Source organism: Saccoglossus kowalevskii, chromosome 15, assembly GCF_978046115.1.
Source record: "Saccoglossus kowalevskii chromosome 15, keSacKowa6.1, whole genome shotgun sequence".
NCBI classification, from domain to species: domain Eukaryota; kingdom Metazoa; phylum Hemichordata; class Enteropneusta; family Harrimaniidae; genus Saccoglossus; species Saccoglossus kowalevskii.
In genome coordinates this window covers 4556850-4562917 of record NC_140655.1, presented here as the reverse complement: position 1 = coordinate 4562917, position 6068 = coordinate 4556850, and the positions used below count along the sequence as shown (strand labels likewise).

The 6068-nt window shown below is 40.8% G+C and overlaps 1 pseudogene; it reads right to left on the bottom strand.

Moving 5' to 3' along the window:
• Positions 1 to 1350: 1350 nt before the first annotated feature.
• On the bottom strand, positions 1351 to 5114 carry LOC146733868 (uncharacterized; annotated as a pseudogene).
• Positions 5115 to 6068: the final 954 nt, after the last annotated feature.

Genomic DNA, 6068 nt, shown 5'->3' with positions numbered 1-6068 from the left:
TTAAAATAACTACGAAAGGAAAAAAACGTGTGTCCATTTATGATAACTGATCGCCTGGTGAATAAAATATTAAATCAAATTTACACTACACAGTTACAAACACCAGAAACTATTTTAGAGTTTGATTTAATAATAAACCATGGCTTGTAAGGATTTTCCTACATGGACCATAGCCGAATACACTCTGCCATAATGAAATTAAATTCTGTATTCTGCACATGATGAAGCTTTACGGAAATTATGAAGTAAGTAACCATTAATAATTCGATATTCTTTCAGTCTGGCTGTTGTCCAGTCACTTCGATGCAACAAATATGCGAACATATCAGCTATTTCAAACAAAGGCAAAGTATGAAGTTTTTTTGCCAAGTTTTTACGTTACACGGATCTACCAGAGTTATCGTCGACTCGTGTTTGACTCTTGGCGAACATTTAACTCGTTTGCTAACTCAACAAGTTCAAACAGTTTAGCTTTACGAACATTGCTGCAAGTTATACCACGATCCTGAAGAAATTTGCGGAGTTTTGGAACTTTTTTGCCTTTTCCAATCTATTGATTTACGCATGTAAGAATACAGAACTTCAATATAAACAACCCCACTCAGGCTCGTCATCTGGGTATTTTGGATGCGCCCTCTAGCGGAATTCCGTAGAAAACTAACAACTCGAAAATTAGAAATTAAGTCTTCACTAGACTGCACATCCACTCAATAATACGCAATACACGGTATCAATAAGGTAAGGTTGCAGGATTTAGCCACATAGACAGTCCGACCAACCATTTATTTGTACTCTACAAAAACGCCATAAGGAAACTACTTAAGTTCGCATTACTGAAAAGTTAGTAATAAACTTGAAAATGAAAATTAGCTGAAACAAAATGCATATTCCCCCTTTGTTTGGCACACAGCCGCCCAGAAAAAACCAGAGATAAAAACCCCTTATTGAGGAAAAATACAGCTGGAAACCTGTACCCGTAGCCTTGTCATGTGTGCCAGAGGGTGGATGTCGGGTTTCATCCAATATGCTAAATTAGACTTAATAAATAAAAAAAATATATTTATGCACGACTGAACTGTGGCTAGTCCAGCATAGAATAATTGCTCACCGCAGACTTCTGCTTTTTATACGTACAAATCACGTGATTAACATAAAGCCAACGATTGGCTGTTATCATCATGTGAAGACAATAGTTTCCCGCTATACTGGCGAACCGCGGGAAACTTTATGTCTTCACTAGACTGCACATCCACTCAATAATACGCAATACACGGTATCAATAAGGTAAGGTTGCAGGATTTAGCCACATAGAATAATAAAAGAACGGGAAAAGGGGAGTTTGTAACAGATTCACAATCCCAAATTCTTCGACACTGCCAAACGGCTGGTGAGCGAGTCCATCATATACCCATCCAAAGCTGACTCTGACCTCCAACGGCCAAGGCGCTTCCAGCACCTATCACCAACCCCCGCATTGGCGGCAGCTGTAGCACCTCCCGATCGCAAGGAGTGCAACACAAAGGACAAATTCGCCCCTCCAACCTCTTTAAGACGACACACTATAGTTTCTCTAGCCCTGGTGTAACTAAGCTTTTTTATTGTGTTTAACAAATGCACATTTAACTCCTGACCTAACCATGGGCCTAAACAAAAACAATGAATTACTCAAATCAATCGATGCTGCTTTTACGTATCTCCGTAACATCGACACTGGGCATGCTACCGAATCAATTGTTGCAACAACTACAGAATTGCCCTCACGATACTGGTCAGTTTTACTGCGAGTAATATTTATAGCAATGTGGCCGTCAAAAACTGTGACATCGCAACAACGCAACGAACTTACTTCGTCAAACCTGAGAAAGGCAGAAAAGCATAATAAAATCATAGTTAAATCACGTAATATTAGCATATCTGAACACCCTACCCACTTAATACAAAGCTTACGTAATAAGTCCGCAGATACCGGATCCTTTCTCACCCTATCCATACGTTGGTTACGCTTAGTTGTTTCAATAAGGCTGACTACAAAAGGATGAATCGTAGGATCAGCATGCCCACCTGTAACATGGGCCCACTTAATTGCATAAATACAGCCCAAAATAACCCCGGCAGAGGCATTACTTTCTAAAAGGTGTGTGATGAATAAAGAAACATGAACAGCGTTCGCTGGCAATGCCAACTCATCCTTATCCTCGATAAAAGTCCGCCACTTTTGAAAGTAGAAAAAATACTTCTTCGTTGTATTGTCACTGTGGGACATCAAAAGATAACTGGGTAACTGTGAAGATAACCGGGTCAGCTCCGAATGCATTGTTGACGAGCTTGCACCAATTTCCCATGTTACAGATGTGGATAAATTTAAACCTGCAAAAAAACACAGTCAAATGAGTTTCAACTCATACCATTGCATCATGGTTTACATTGATTACTCAAAGTGTATACGTAGAGCTACCAAATCAAAATGTAGCGTCCCGCCACTAAAAATACCCATATGGCGCTTCGAACCATGTACCACATTAAAACGTGGAAGTACCTTACTGGCACGTACAAAATACGCGAAAATCGCCCCCACTGGGACAAATAATTGGCCAAAATGCAGCAGAGTGCCAACACGGTATCAGCAATGTACCAATAGCAGTATAATTTTCCATTTTCTTTATTACTTGTGTTACAAGCTTTGGAGGGGGAACCAGCCAGTTATTTTCACCTTTCCATGTTTGCGAAAATGCATCAATAGCTTCAGTGCCTGGACACCACCACTTAGAATTAAACCTTACACATTTCTTACTGAAGTTGGAAGCAAATCTATCAATAGAATGAGGACCCCACATGGAATCCAGTTCATTATACAAATGTATATACTTACATTGATACTGCAATCATCACTATCAATAGTTTTAGTAAGCCTATCTGCTTTAACATTCTGCCCCTTGGCACCCATTCCGGAACTACATGCGACCCCATTTGTTCGCAAACGCCAGCAATACTCAATGCTACCTCTTGCAGCTCGGGTATCTTACTGCCGCCTTGCAGTATTCTAACCACATTCTGGTTATCTGTGCGCACCCGCACATTAAGCCCGACAAGGCCTGCACTGTTACCCAGTAACATGCGACGAACTGCCTCGAGTTCTCTCCACGTGGAGCTCTTGATGCTTTCAGCATCAGACCATCTACCAATGGTTTCATGCCCATCCAGGCCAACAATATATCCACCATAACCACTGGCGGATGCATCAGTATACATAATACTAGTACATCGTCTAACGTCAACTAGCGACGTGCCAATAACTTATTTCTATATTGTTCAACCAAAACCACCGCTCCCTTAATGCCAAATTGTCAAATTCAACCACAGAATTCCAACTCGCACGTTTTGCTAAACAAGCAAACCAAAATCGTGTGCGTAATCGCACAGTCGAGCCCACACCGGCATGCATAGAGACAATATGGCCAATAACTGCTGCCAGTGCTTTCGCGTTGCATGTACATTTCCCCGATAAACATGCATTAATAATCTCACACAATACACATTTCAGCCTCGTTACTCTGTCAGCGGATACATAAATCGTACCCTCCTTCATCTCTAATTGATGACCTAACCAAGCTACTGTTAAGCTAGGCGACCATTTACACTTATCAGTTGCTAACAAAAATCCATATTTAACCAGATCCAAACGCACCTGCTTACTCACAATATAGGCCTTCCCGAGGCCAGGGGCGCCACCTATGCCATCATCAAGAAACATGACAACTTTGATGCCTTGGGAGCGCCACCAGGCGACCATAACCTTACCAATTTTAGTGAATAGATACGGCGCCGTGGAAATACCAAAAGCCAGCACGGAAAATACAAAATATTTACTCACGCTACCAAACTTCCAAGAAAATCCAAGATACCCATGATGACCCTGATAAATCTCGATATGATGGTACGCAGATTTCAAGTCAAATGTGAATAAATAATCGTTACAGACAAATAACCTCCTTGCTATTGAAATATCCTCACAACAGAATTTATACTTGAACAAATGCAAATTTATGTGCCTGCAGTCCAAAACCAGTCTGCGCTTACCGTCTCGATTACATGCTACTGTTAAAGGATTGATAACATGTGGAGGGAGTGAAACTTCCCTTATACAACCCTTACTGAGCAACTTGTGAATCTCATTCACTACAAACTCAGAATTATTAACTGCTGATTTATTGTTGGGCAAATTCGCTGTTGGCGGAGTCGTAATAAAGGGTAACCTGTACCCATTACTAATAACATCCAAAACAAAGGAATTAGCACCTGTTAGCCTCCAAAATGTTATTGCCCCCTTGAGCCTACCAACCGGAGAGACCAAATTATCCGATACATATTCTGACGTATCGGATACAGTGACGTACTCGCCATCAATAAACGAAGCTAAATTCGAACTCGGTGCACTAAAACCCCAACCTGAAAAACGGCCAACATCACTACAAAACACTGACCCAGATTGCACTGCATAATTACAGTATGGAATGTCACTTATCTTATTTGCGTGCTGTCATTCTCTGACCACTCCCCTTGCGACTGAATCGATGTACACTCATTCCTCCAATGGCCCAATTTTCCGCATGATCCCGGCTTCAGCGCACTGCCATTACTAGGTGTATTTGTACGGGATGGGATACCACGGTGTTGAGAGGCCTGTCCGTCTTGGTTTGATGCGCATGCGTTGTATGGATTGAACCGTTGACTGTACCAACTTTTCTTCCTTTTTTTTCGACACTTGCTCCTTTTGCTTACGGCTGGCCCTCGAAACCGTTTTCCAAATTCGCTTTTCGTCATTGAATTGTTCCTCGCAAGATTTCTTTTGAAACGTAGGAAATTGAGAACATTTCAACTCCTTCCAAGATGCCCGCTGCTCCTGAGTGAAAACTTGCTGGGTTGCTGTGATATTTGTAGTTAAGTCATCCAAACGGGTGGACATCATTGCTTCCATATCTTTCAAAAGCTTGGCACTGCTTTCGCCAACTGACTTGGCAACCTGGTCCTGGATTAGCGCGGCAATATTCACGGTTTGTTGGAACGCCATGATAAAAAATATATTTATGCACGACTGAACTGTGGCTAGTCCAGCATAGAATGATTGCTCACCGCAGACTTCTGCTTTTTATACGTACAAATCACGTGATTAACATAAAGCCAACGATTGGCTGTTATCATCATGTGAAGACAATAGTTTCCCGCTATACTGGCGAACCGCGGGAAACTTTATTTATTGCGTCACCTTGACATGAATGTTATAATTGAATGATAGAGGGTGCTCTTTCTCACTCACACGCACATGCAAACACTTTGCGTACGTTAATAAATATGCGGCGTTTTTGCAAACTGACTAATAACTAACTAGTTAGGTGATAAAACAGTAAAAATGTATAGCGTAGTAAAGTAATTTTTAACGCCACGAAATACGATATAAGTAAGAAACAATTTGATTAAAAACTGAGTAATATAGAAAAGAGAAACATTGATAAATACAAATTATTGTTACATACAAATATTTTGTCAATTTTGTTTGTTTATGTCTTTCTTTCTTCCAATGAATAAAGTAGTTCTCGATATATCTATCATACATATAAGAATCAACTATGGTGTACATAGGTTTACCTTGATATCTGCACAACAAATAATACAGGATGTATTGACCGCACACTCTAGAGAATGATGCTTGAAAATTGCGATGTAGATCCACGTACGAACGTTTTTTCAAGAATTTTTTTAAATTCCGTGCCGTGGGGCGGACTACCGTACGAGTCAAAATATTCTGATAGAAATAGAGCCAATGCGTTCAACCCTGCTACTGCCATCTGTGTTTGATATGAACGCTGCAGTCTACTTAGACACTCTCGCCGTACGCATTTGGTCACTAGCGTAAACTCTGGAGAACGCATTTCTCGTGTACGGGTTGGTCGACAGAATGCGATCTTTAACTTAGTTTAAGTTCAGTCTGATTTCCATGCCGTTGAGTAAATACTTCATTTGAAAGAATATTTTTGCAACATTTTTCTGCGTTCATGTACCCTACAGCGGCA